At 45.0% G+C, this 14,094-nt stretch overlaps 1 long non-coding RNA gene across 1 annotated transcript in view; it reads left to right on the top strand.

Moving 5' to 3' along the window:
- The window catches only part of LOC124554134, a 60,624-nt gene that overhangs the window by 21,139 nt on the left and 25,391 nt on the right, over positions 1–14,094 (top strand). Inside the window, exon 2 of the long non-coding RNA XR_006968256.1 lies at positions 13,741–13,822. This is a non-coding gene — a long non-coding RNA (uncharacterized LOC124554134). The remainder of the gene's footprint in view (positions 1–13,740; positions 13,823–14,094) is intronic.

The raw sequence follows: 14,094 nt of genomic DNA, 5'->3' as shown, positions 1-14,094 counted from the left end.
GGACCGAAAAGCGATACAATAAAGGATCTGTTTGAAAAATTTCAACGGACTGGGAACGTGACGGATGAACGTGCTGGAAAGGTAGGGCGACCGCGTACGGCAACCACAGAGGGCAACGCGCAGCTAGTGCAGCAGGTGATCCGACAGCGGCCTCGGGTTTCCGTTCGCCGTGTTGCAGCTGCGGTCCAAATGACGCCAACGTCCACGTATCGTCTCATGCGCCAGAGTTTACACCTCTATCCGTACAAAATTCAAACGCGGCAACCCCTCAGCGCCGCTACCATTGCTGCACGAGAGACATTCGCTAACAATATAGTGCACAGGATTGATGACGGCGATATGCATGTGGGCAGCATTTGGTTTACTGACGAAGCTTATTTTTACCTGTACGGCTTCGTCAATAAACAGAACTGGCGCATATGGGGAACCTAAAAGCCCCATGTTGCAGTCCCATCGTCCCTGCATCCTCAAAAAGTACTGGTCTGGGCCGCCATTTCTTCCAAAGGAATCATTGGCCCATTTTTCAGATCCGAAACGATTACTGCATCACGCTATCTGGACATTCTTCGTGAATTTGTGGCGGTACAAACCGCCTTAGACGACACTGCGAACACCTCGTGGTTTATGCAAGATGGTGCCCGGCCACATCGCACGGCCGACGTCTTTAATTTCCTGAATGAATATTTCGATGATCGTGTGATTGCTTTGGGCTATCCGAAACATACAGGAGGCGGCGTGGATTGGCCTCCCTATTCGCCAGACATGAACCCCTGTGACTTCTTTCTGTGGGGACACTTGAAAGACCAGGTGTACCGCCAGAATCCAGAAACAATTGAACAGCTGAAGCAGTACATCTCATCTGCATGTGAAGCCATTCCGCCAGACACGTTGTCAAAGGTTTCGGGTAATTTCATTCAGAGACTACGCCATATTATTGCTACGCATGGTGGATATGTGGAAAATATCGTACTATAGAGTTTCCCAGACCGCAGCACCATCTGTTGTTGAAAATTGTAACTACTGTAATTTCGAAAGTTTGTCTGCCTGAAAATGTACTGTTGTCCCAAGCATATTGCAACAAACAGTGTATTTCTATCGCTGCTCGTTTAGTTTTTATTGCCGTTTCAAATATACCGGTCATTTTTGAAACACCCTGTATATACCATCGGTGGCCATGCAGCTCGTTAGAATGAAATTACAATGAAATGAACACCCTTAGCTGTGGGACAATCTGTTGGGAATGTGGGTTTCGCGGGAGGTGTGCCAGTGGTAAGTCCCTGCAGTCGCGCTATCCTCTGTGTCCTCGGTGGCTCAGTTGAATCGCCGGCGCGGTAGCTCCGCGTGTTTGGTCAGAGGGTTTAGCTACCCTCTGTATTAAAAAAAACTGAGTAAACGGTTCAACGAACAACCTGAACGGGTGTCATGAGACGTCCGCCTCGATCATATACAACGAACAAAATGAGATTAAAAAAAAAAATGGATAGAGCGTCTGCCATGTAAGCAGGAGATCCCGGGTTCGAGTCCCGGTCGGGGCACACATTTTCATCTGTCCCCGTTGACGTATGTCAACGCCTGTAAGCAGCTAAGGGTGTTCATTTCATTGCAATTTCATTCTACCGAGCTGCATGGTGTCATATTTACCCATTGAGGTACCATAACACTATGTTTAAAGCTGCATGGTGATTTGCAGAGTATCGATGTAGATGTAGATCGCCATCCAGACTCTTTTTTGGCTAATATCATATACGAGGGCAGTTCAATAAGTAATGCAACACATTTTTTTTCTCGGCCAATTTTGGTTGAAAAAACCGGAAATTTCTTGTGGAATATTTTCAAACATTCCCGCTTCGTCTCGTATAGTTTCATTGACTTCCGACAGGTGGCAGCGCTGTACGGAGCTGTTAAAATGGCGTCTGTAACGGATGTGCGTTGCAAACAACGGGCAGTGATCGAGTTTCTTTTGGCGGAAAACCAGGGCCTCTCAGATATTCATAGGCGCTTGCAGAATGTCTACAGTGATCTGGCAGTGGACAAAAGCACGGTGAGTCGTTGGGCAAAGCGTGTGTCATCATCGCCGCAAGGTCAAGCAAGACTGTCTGATCTCCCGCGTGCGGGCCGGCCGTGCACAGCTGTGACTCCTGCAATGGCGGAGCGTGCGAACACACTCGTTCGAGATGATCGACGGATCACCATCAAACAACTCAGTGCTCAACTTGACATCTCTGTTGGTAGTGCTGTCACAATTGTTCACCAGTTGGGATATTCAAAGGTTTGTTCCCGCTGGGTCCCTCGTTGTCTAACCGAACACCATAAAGAGCAAAGGAGAACCATCTGTGCGGAATTGCTTGCTCGTCATGTGGCTGAGGGTGACAATTTCTTGTCAAAGATTGTTACAGGCGATGACACATGGGTTCATCACTTCGAACCTGAAACAAAACGGCAATCAATGGAGTGGCGCCACACCCACTCCCCTACCAAGAAAAAGTTTAAAGCCATACCCTCAGCCGGTAAAGTCATGGTTACAGTCTTCTGGGACGCTGAAGGGGTTATTCTGTTCGATGTCCTTCCCCATGGTCAAACGATCAACTCTGAAGTGTATTGTGCTACTCTTCAGAAATGGAAGAAACGATTTCATCGTGTTCGTAGGCACAAAAATCTGAACGAACTTCTCCTCCTTCATGACAACGCAAGACCTCACACAAGTCTTCGCACCTGAGAGCAGCTCACAAAACTTCAGTGGACTGTTCTTCCCCATGCACCCTACAGCCCCGATCTCGCACCGTCGGATTTCCATATGTTTGGCCCAATGAAGGACGCAATCCGTGGGAGGCACTACGCGGATGATGAAGAAGTTATTGATGCAGTACGACGTTGGCTCCGACATCGACCAGTGGAATGGTACCGTGCAGGCATACAGGCCCTCATTTCAAGGTGGCGTAAGGCCGTAGCATTGAATGGAGATTACGTTGAAAAATAGTGTTGTGTAGCTAAAAGATTGGGGAATAACCTGGTGTATTTCAATGCTGAATAAAACAACCCCTGTTTCAGAAAAAAAAGTGTTGCATTACTTATTGAACTGCCCTCGTAGCTTACAAGGTCGCCAAAAGTGTTACCAAAACTTTCAGACACCAAACGCACACTGTACGTTTGTCCTCGAACTCCCTAGTCTGCCTGAAGACAGACTGCCAGAGAAGGCGACTACTCCGCTGACTCACCAAGCCGATCCCGACAGCTACTGAGAAATGTCAACCAGAATTTCGCAGGCCGCTGTGATGTGGAAGTCTCCGACAGGAAAGAACCGTCATGTTTAGTTGCAGGGGCAGATGGTCTGCGAATGTCGACTAATACTCTTCAAAGAAAAGACATGTGGAGTTTGTCAGACTTGTTTTGGAACGCTGTACTCGGTAAATGCAGACTGTCCACTACATTTACATCCAAACTCCGCAAATTACTGTGAAGGGGATCTCAGAGGGTACTTACCATGGAGCACATGTTAGGGCTGCTTCCCACTGGTTGAAGTACGTATGTAGTCTGGGATAAATGACAAACGCCTCTGTGTGCTGTGTAATCAGTCTGGCCTTGTCTTAACGGTCCGTGCAGGTGTGGCACCAGCTGAGTTATCCAGCAGCCCCGTGAAGGTGCCTTATAATTTAAACAAATCTTTGCACATTCGTGCTGCTCTTCTCTGTACACGTTCTGTGTCCCATGTTAGCCCTACACCAATGAACCATCGAGTCTTTAAAGAATCGACCTCACATGTATCAAACAGCTTCAGACTTCTGGTTACTTTACAAGCGAGTTAATACGTTACACATTTGACTTTAAGCGTGGAAGGAAAAAAAAATTACAAAAGATTTGAAATTATGTTCAAATTTTATTGGAAGCTGGTAACTGCTCTCGTTATGAAACACTGGATGAATAAGTCTAGGTTATTTGCTCTCCCTTTTCAACAAAAGCTAGTTTTGATATATCTCAATGTTTATTAAGTCATATCTTGTACACCAAGGTCCACTAGAAAGACAGGCCGTGGCGTGTACAAACGGTTAAAATGGCTCTGAGCACTACAGGACTTAACATCTGAGGTCATCAGTCCCCTAAGAACTACTTAAACCTAACAAACCTAAGAACATCACACATATCCATGCCTGAGGCAGGATTCGAACCTGCACGGTTCCAGACTTAAGCGCCTAGAACCGCTGGGCCACAGCGGCCGGCCGTGGCGTGTACATCGGAGCACATCACACTACAAGTCTTATGAGCACCAGCAGCCATCTCTGGCTGGGAGTGAGTTACTGTTACTGCCAAGTGTTACATTCTGAACTGGTCGTCTAAACGCATGCAAACTACGGAAAGCACACAACAAAGCTAAGACTTTTTATTGACATATTGATTTCCCATGGACCCTGCACGGAGCTGAGAATTCGCGAAGTGTGGTGGACAAGGCGACTAGTAAGATGTCACGAGTTCGTAGTAGGGGTCCGTATTTCTCGTGTGCCCTGTCCTTTCGGTCGTGATGAACCTAGGGTCTTCCACTGCAACGACTGCACTTTGGTTTGAGGATCATATCCATATACCCACGATTCGTCACCTATAATTACCATATTGAACAAATCTGGGTCATTTTTAGTCCAATTAATCAGTTCTTGGCGCACTTCAAGTCGGTATTATCTCTGGTCAGTTGACAACGCTTTTGGAATGTATTTTGCAGACACTCGACGCATGTTCAGATCTTCAGTTAAAATTGACTGAACTGCATAGAAACTTATTAAGTTCATCAGCCATCTCCCTAATTGTAAGTCTACGATAAGAGTGCACTAAGTTGCGAAGTTTCACAACGTTTTCATTCGTTTTTCAGGTGGAGGACGCCATTTTTAAATCTATTGAACCAGACAAAAGCATTTGATTAGCGCAACAGTTATCTCCAAAAGTTGTTTTTAATAGTTGGTAAGTCACAGAAGCTGATTTCCCGGTTTTAAAACAACTTTTCACACAGACAGAATCCAGCAACAAGTCCTAACAGACCTGCTCAGAACCAACTTCTACAACGAACTGAATAAAGGAAACGCACTTTTCCTGGCAGATGGCGTTCAAGGACAAGGCAATGACTCAGTCCCCACCCTCCGTGTACCTGCCCGCCAAACCAGTAAGCAGTACCAGATGCATTCTTAAAACTTTCCAATCACACCTCTTACATATAATGATGGAGTTTCGCAGATACATTTAGTGGTGTATGTGGAGACTGTCTGAAAAACTTGTTGCAAATGTAGTAAGTAGTAAAAAAGTAATAAATTAAAACACCATGACTGATACTGAAGTGTAGGGCTATTACAAATGATTGAAGCGATTTCATAAATTCACTGCAGTTCCATTCATTCACATATGGTCACGACACACTACAGATACGTAGAAAAACTCATAAAGTTTTGTTCGGCTGAAGCCGTACTTCAGGTTTCTGCCACCAGAGCGCTCGAGAGCGCAGTGAGACAAAATGGCGACAGGAGCCGAGAAAGCGTATGTCGTGCTTGAAATGCACTCACATCAGTCAGTCATAACAGTGCAACGACACTTCAGGACGAAGTTCAACAAAGATCCACCAACTGCTAACTCCATTCGGCGATGCTATGCGCAGTTTAAAGCTTCTGGATGCCTCTGTAAGGGGAAATCAACAGATCGGCCTGCAGTGAGCGAAGAAACGGTTGAACGCGTGCGGGCAAGTTTCACGCGTAGCCCGCGGAAGTCGACTAATAAAGCAAGGAGGGAGCTAAACGTACCACAGCCGACGGTTTGGAAAATCTTACGGAAAAGGCTAAAGCAGAAGCCTTACCGTTTACAATTGCTACAAGCCCTGACACCCGATGACAAAGTCAAACGCTTTGAATTTTCGGCGCGGTTGCAACAGCTCATGGAAGAGGATGCGTTCGGTGCGAAACTTGTTTTCAGTGTTGAAGCAACATTTTTTCTTAATGGTGAAGTGAACAGACACAATGTGCGAATCTGGGCGGTAGAGAATCCTCACGCATTCGTGCAGCAAATTCGCAATTCACCAAAAGTTAACGTGTTTTGTGCAATCTCATGGTATAACGTTTACGGCCACTTTTTCTTCTGCAAAAAAAACGTTACAGGACATGTGTATCTGGACATGCTGGAAAATTAGCTCGTGCCACAACTGGAGACCGACAGTGCCGACTTCATCTTTCAACAGGATGGTGCTCCACCGCACTTCCATCACGATGTTCGGCATTTCTTAAACAGGAGATTGGAAAACCGATGGATCGGTCGTGGTGGAGATCATGATCAGCAATTCATGTCATGGCCTCCACGCTCTCCCGACTTAACCCCATGCGATTTCTTTCTGCAGGGTTATGTGAAAGATTCAGTTTTTAAACCTCCTCTACCAAGAAACGTGCCAGAACTGCGAGCTCGCATCAACGATGCTTTCGAACTAATTGATGGGGACATGCTGTGCCGAGTGTGGGAGGAACTTGATTATCGGCTTGATGTCTGCCGAATCACTAAAGGGGCACATATCGAACATTTGTGAATGCCTAAAAAAACTTTTTGAGTTTTTGTATGTGTGTGCAAAGCATTGTGAAAATATCTCAAATAATAAAATTATTGCAGAGCTGTGAAATCGCTTCAATCATTTGTAATAACCCTGTATTACTGCATGAACAACAAAAAATGTAGTAAGCGATACATGTTTTCCCTTTAATCATTTTAGGTGGAGGTGGGGGGGGGAGGGGTCACCATCGACAGTAAGTTTTGTAAAAGTTTGAAATTATGTGCAAAGTTTGTTGAAACTCCCTATGCGCTCTCATTCTCATATACTGGCTGACTACAGTCTGACTATCCGTGCACTGTGGGTTACACCAACTCAAGACGAGTACACTGTTTATAACTGTAATATTTGTGTTATTGGGTTAAACTTTAAACATAATATTATGGTAACTCTTAATGAGTAAATATGACAGCATTTTAAATTTGGTCATTATTTATTTGAAGTATTAAAAACGACATTTTTGTTTTCCCTGGAAGCCATTAGATACTCAACCTGCAAACGAGACTGGTTGCTTGCACGCTAGGTTAGCCGTTTGGTACAAACACACACGTCAAAAAATGTTTTGCGTCATCCTGGTTCCCAGAACTCCTGAAGATAGACATTGATTGGTTCAAATGGCTCTGAGCACTATGGGACTTAACATCTGAGGTCATCAGTCCCCTAGAGCTTAGAACTACTTAAACCTAACTAACCTAAAGACATCACAAACATCCATGCCCTAGGCAGGATTCGAACCTGTGATCGTAGCGGTCGCAAGGCTCCAGACTAAAGCGCCTAGAACTGCTCGGCCACACCGGCCGGCGAAATTGATCGTGGATATTGTATGCAGACACAGTCCCTTTGACTGTTCAGGGATGTTACTAAACCCACCCAAAGATGTAAACAACCATGCACGAGCAGCGCCTATTAGACGGAAGGGGGTCCGACAGCCGATCAGTTCCAGTCATTCCAACAGGAAGGAGGTACACAGCTTGTGTTGTCTATAGTTCAACCGTGCCTAGACGGTCAATACCGCGGTTCGAACGTGCCCACATTGTTACTTTGTGCCAGGAAGGGCTCTCAACAACGGAAATGTCGAGGCGTCTCAGAGTGAACCAAAGCGATGTTGTTCAGACACGGATGAGATACAGAGAGACAGGAACTGTCGATGACATGCCTCGCTCAGGCCACCCATGAGCTACTACTGCAGTGGGTGACCGCTACATACGGATTATAGCTCGGATGATTTCTGAAAGCAACGCCACCCTGTTGAGTGATGCTTTTCGTGTAGCCACAGGACGTCGTGTTACAACACAAACTGTGCGCAATAGGCTGCAGGATGCGCAACTTCACTCCCGACGTCCATGGAGAGGTCCTTCTTCGCAACCATACCATGCAGCGCGGTACAGATGGGCCCAACAACATGTCGAATGGACAGCTCAGGATTGCCATCACGTTCTCTTCACGGATGTGTGTCGCATGTGCCTTCAACCAGACAATTGTTTGGAGGCAACCCAGTGAGGCTGAAGGCCTTAGACACACTGTCCAGCGAGTGCAGCAAGGTGGAGGTTCCCTGCTGTTTTGGGGTGGCATTATGTGGGGTCGACGTACGCAGTTGGAGTGAGGCTGACGTTCTGACTCATGCCAAATGTGTACCATTGGGTTCAGGTCAATTTCAGCAGTCTCATTGCCCACAAACCATTACCTCACAGATGAAAATTGAAATTTAATGTGGCTAGTGCCTCTTGTTGGGCAGACCCGTCGCCAGGTACAAGTCTTTTTAGTTGACGCCACTTCGGCGACTTCCATGTTGAGGGTGAGGAAATGATGATGAAGACAACACCCTGTCCCCGAGTGGAGAAAAATCTCCGATCCAGCCAAGAATCAAACCTGGGCTTTTTCCATGGGATTCTGTGTCGCTGTGGCATTATTATGGTATACTTTTTCCAAGATTGCTCCTCAACTTTAATATCAAACCATTATTGAAAGCAGGATTCATTCATTCAAATTTTTAACACTGTGTGAATGTATGCATGCGATTAAATCTATTATCAGTGATTGCATCTATAAGTACCTAACTTTCCGCTAGATCTGAATGGTGATGGGTCCTTCCAGTGTTTTTCTGTAAACTCCGGACAGACAACTGGCTATGAGAACAAAAAAGAGCAGTGAAGGGGAGCATGGTGTGCAGACAGTAAAAATGTTTCTGCTGAAAGCCATGAGTCAGGCAAGTAAGGGCCAGGTACAGAGCACTGGTTTTTTGACAGATGTGAAAACACCAGGCAGTCACCGAGGGGGCGGCAGACCAAGAGAGATTATACAGCATGCTGTAAAATTTCAGAAAGCGGGGACCTTAAAGAATGCCTTTTAGAAAAGATAAGATCTCTGACAGCTGGAAAAAAAACATGATGGGCTCAGCATGGGAGATGGCTGTTGCATAGCTAACAATTGTCATTACGATCTGTTATTGAAATTACTGTATATCAAGCCTGTCCAATATGCAAAGAACTGTACTTTTTAATTTTTTTGTGATAGTGTTTCCTCTTTATGTATGACATATTTATTTATATGTAACAAATAGGTACATAAAAACACATGCATATTTGGATGCAACATTTGTGTCAAAATTTTGAAGCAATTTCAGAACAACATATGGAGGTTTAAGAGTTTGAACAAATGAACACTTACATTTCTGTATAGATTTCCCCTATAATTGTTATTTGTCTATTTATATAATACCACTCCAATAGGTGTATAAAAACCAGCTTTTATTCAAATACAACGTAGTGTCCAACTTTTGAAGCAATCGGTGAATAGCTTTCAAAGATATAAGAGTTTGAACAAACAAACATTAACATTTTTATTTAAACAGATTGTCATTACGTTAAAATATGTTCACATATTACTGAGCACAAAGATACTGAAACATGTCTGGTCTTATATAAAATATGGAATAGATATCCAATAATTGTATCCATAAAGGCAGCTGCTGCAAGAACCGCAAAAACAAAAGGTGAATATCACTGAAATATTCACAAAATTAGACTTATAATTGCAGATTGGAAGATTTATAAAACTTTGAGTAGAATAGAATGTTTTTACAAATACAGGAGGAATCACACTGGAATTTTGAGCTCAGTTCCCATGTTTACAAAAATAGTGATGAATTGAGGTTGGGTCTGTCTTTTCATAAAGAAACTGTTGTTTTGCTTTAATATGCAAACATGTTTCACCACAGTTGTGGCATCCTCAGTATATTTTTTGTTTCATTTTTTGAAATACATATATACAAATTATGTTCTTGTTGAAAAATATCTTACGTCGGATTTTTGTAGTTATTTACATAACATATGTACTTTACCCTTTGTTTTACATTGTGTCTGTCCAATGGCTGCCAACTGAAATGAGCTACAGGTCTAAATCAGTACACAGTGTGATGTGAAAACATAAGGGATGTAAAGATATCTCTGACTGAATTCTTGTTTATAGCCGAACCTACAAAATACACTCCTGGAAATGGAAAAAAGAACACATTGACACCGGTGTGTCAGACCCACCATACTTGCTCCGGACACTGCGAGAGGGCTGTACAAGCAATGATCACAAGCACGGCACAGCGGACACACCAGGAACCGCGGTGTTGGCCGTCGAATGGCGCTAGCTGCGCAGCATTTGTGCACCGCCGCCGTCAGTGTCAGCCAGTTTGCCGTGGCATACGGAGCTCCATCGCAGTCTTTAACACTGGTAGCATGCCGCGACAGCGTGGACGTGACCCGTATGTGCAGTTGACGGACTTTGAGCGAGGGCGTATAGTGGGCATGCGGGTGGCCGGGTGGACGTACCGCCGAATTGCTCAACACGTGGGGCGTGAGGTCTCCACAGTACATCGATGTTGTCGCCAGTGGTCGGCGGAAGGTGCACGTGCCCGTCGACCTGGGACCGGACCGCAGCGACGCACGGATGCACGCCAAGACCGTAGGATCCTACGCAGTGCCGTAGGGGACCGCACCGCCACTTCCCAGCAAATTAGGGACACTGTTGCTCCTGGGGTATCGGCGAGGACCATTCGCAACCGTCTCCATGAAGCTGGGCTACGGTCCCACACACCGTTAGGCCGTCTTCCGCTCACGCCCCAACATCGTGCAGACCGCCTCCAGTGGTGTCGCGACAGGCGTGAATGGAGGGACGAATGGAGACGTGTCGTCTTCAGCGAAGAGAGTCGCTTCTGCCTTGGTGCCAATGATGGTCGTATGCGTGTTTGGCGCCGTGCAGGTGAGCGCCACAATCAGGACTGCATACGACCGAGGCACACAGGGCCAACACCCGGCATCATGGTGTGGGGAGCGATCTCCTACACTGGCCGTACATCACTGGTGATCGTCGAGGAGACACTGAATAGTGCACGGTACATCCAAACCGTCATCGAACCCATCGTTCTACCATTCCTAGACCGGCAAGGGAACTTGCTGTTCCAACAGGACAATGCACGTCCGCATGTATCCCGTGCCACCCAACGTGCTCTAGAAGGTGTAAGTCAACTACCATGGCCAGCAAGATCTCTGGATCTGTCCCCCATTGAGCATGTTTGGGACTGGATGAAGCGTCGTCTCACGCGGTCTGCACGTACAGCACGAACGCTGGTCCAACTGAGGCGCCAGGTGGAAATGGCATGGCAAGCCGTTCCACAGGACTACATCCAGCATCTCTACGATCGTCTCCATGGGAGAATAGCAGCCTGCATTGCTGCGAAAGGTGGATATACACTGTACTAGTGCCGACATTGTGCATGCTCTGTTGCCTGTGTCTATGTGCCTGTGGGTCTGTCAGTGTGATCATGTGATGTATCTGACCCCAGGAATGTGTCAATAAAGTTTCCCCTTCCTGGTACAATGAATTCACGGTGTTCTTATTTCAATTTCCAGGAGTGTATATCAATATGCCCATTTTTGGCCTTACCACTGCTGTATTTGGTTTGTCCTGAGTTGTCCCTTTTTTTTGTATTTGTGTGACACACGTGTTTTTGTTGTTTTTATCGGTAAAAAATGTTGTTAAGCTTTGATATGGAGAACTATTAAATAACATCCGATGTAACATGTTTCCTAACCTAAACACAATCCTTAAGAATGTATTTCAGAAAAATAAAAGAAAAATCCCATTGAGGATGACACAACAGTGGTGAAACATGTTTGGATATTGCAGAAAAACAATAATTGTGTATTGAAGTACAGTTTCTGAGACACTATATTGACGACGAACAACTGTACAATTACGAATGAACTGCTAAACAGCTATTCTGTTTCTGCATCAGATTTATTATTTTTCAGATCAAATGAAAAGTTGTTCCAGATCAAGATTCGAGTCTGGATTTCCCACGTGTCGCAGGCAGTAACCGTAGCCACTTCCGCTAAGACACCAGGGCAGATAGAGATTTGGGCCGCTCCTCGAAGCATCCTCGGATAGCCTAAGTGGTGAACTTGACCGCCCACAACAAGTTCGAAATCTGAGTTCGATACCTGGTCAGGCACAAATTTTCATTTGAGCTCATGCAGAAACATAAACGCAATTTGCGAGTTCATTCTTAATAACGGTATAGTGCCAAAAGGTGGACCAAACGTCAACTCATTATTACAGAAAAAATTTCGACACAACCAAAAGTTTGGAAAATTTGGCTTTTTATAAAATTTTGAGAAATATGTTTTTTAAAGTATTACTTCCATCAAAATTAAATTTCGTACTAATTGCAAATACCTTGAACGCTATTTTACATTTAATTTGTTTGCTTTTTTATTACATTATGAAATATGCCATAAAACAGCATCAGTATTGTGTACTTTTTAAAACAATTTCAAATGACATCAGTTCTACATCTACATCTACATTTATACTTCGCAAGCCTCCGAACGGTGTGTGGCGGAGGGCACTTTACGTGCCACTGTCATTACCTCCCTTTCCTGTCCCAGTCGCGTATGGTTCACGGGAAGAACGACTGCCGGAAAGCCTCCATGCGCTCTCGAATCTCTAATTTTACATTCGTGATCTCCTCGGGAGGTATAAGTAGGGGGAAGCAATATATTCGATACCTCATCCAGAAACGCACCCTCCGAAACCTGGGCAGCAAGCTACACCGCGATGCAGAGCGCCTCTCTTGCAGAGTCTGCCACTTGAGTTTGCTAAACATCTCTGTAACGCTATCACGGTTACCAAATAACCCTGTGACGAAACGGGCCGCTCTTCTTTGGATCTTCTCTATCTCCTCCGTCAACCCGACCTGGCATGGATCCCACACTGATGAGCAATACTCAAGTATAGGTCGAACGAGTGTTTTGTAAGCCACCTCCTTTGTTGACGGACTACATTTCCTAAGGACTCTCCCAATGAATCTCAACCTGGCACCCGCCTTACCAACAATTAATTTTATATGATCATTCCACTTCAAATCGTTCCGTACGCATACTCCCAGATATTTTACAGAAGTAACTGCTACCAGTGTTTGTTCCGCTATCATATAATCGTACAATAAAGGATTCTTCTTTGTATGTATTTGCAATACATTACATTTGTCTATGTTAAGGGTGAGTTGCCACTCCCTGCACCAGGTGCCTATCCGCTGCAGATCTTCCTGCATTTCGCTGCAATTTTCTAATGCTGCAACTTCTCTGTATACTACAGCATCATCCGCGAAAAGCCACATGGAAGTTAGCTTTGCGCTGCGGCATTTTTCGGTGGACACGACATTTTTCAGTTCAGCGGTATCGTGTGTCAGCGCTGCTTACTCTTCGGTGTTTGTTCATGGTATAAAAGAAGTTCACAGACAGGTCAAGCGGCTGTTTGTGCAAAGGTGACAGTCTAGCAATCGATAATGACAAGCGTTTGAAACTGAATGGTAATGACAGAAGAGAAGGATAAGAATTCTCGGTATCTAATATGTGATATACAGTCATATAATCGACTGGTACCACATATTTACTGCAGAACAACATTACAACATCGTTGACGATGAATGAGTTGTGCTATAATATCAAAATAACGATGCTTATACATGAAATGGCGTTTTTCATTAGCATACAATATCAAATGACAAAACGTACATGTGGTCTGGTATCGATTATTGAAGACTATACTGAATGGTAAACTAAGGGAGTGTGGGTGTGGCACATTACACTGTGTGGCACTACACGGCGCTCTCCTTGCTCTGTTCACAGGTCGTGCGCCTTGAGGAATGTGAACGTCACTGTGGTCGCCCGCCGCCCCCACAGCACTGCTAGGACGCTGCCTGTCCTCAAAGTGAGTACACTACGTCTCCATCTCCATCTCCATCTACATCTACATCTATACTCAGTAAGCTACCTTGCTCTTCTGAACCACTGCCACCCCCCCCCCTTTTTACTGTTCTAGTCATAAACAGTTTGCTGGAAGACCAATTACTGGTAACCATCAGTGCAGACTCGAAACTCTCTATGGTCTTTTCGCGGGGTATATTTGATTTGATTTGTTTATGTTAAGCCCAATTGGCACTCCCTGCACCAAGTATGGATCCTCTGCAGTTTTTCCTGCAT

Source organism: Schistocerca americana, chromosome 11 (genome assembly GCF_021461395.2).
Source record: "Schistocerca americana isolate TAMUIC-IGC-003095 chromosome 11, iqSchAmer2.1, whole genome shotgun sequence".
Lineage (NCBI taxonomy): Eukaryota > Metazoa > Arthropoda > Insecta > Orthoptera > Acrididae > Schistocerca > Schistocerca americana.
This window is presented reverse-complemented; position numbering and strand designations above follow the sequence as displayed.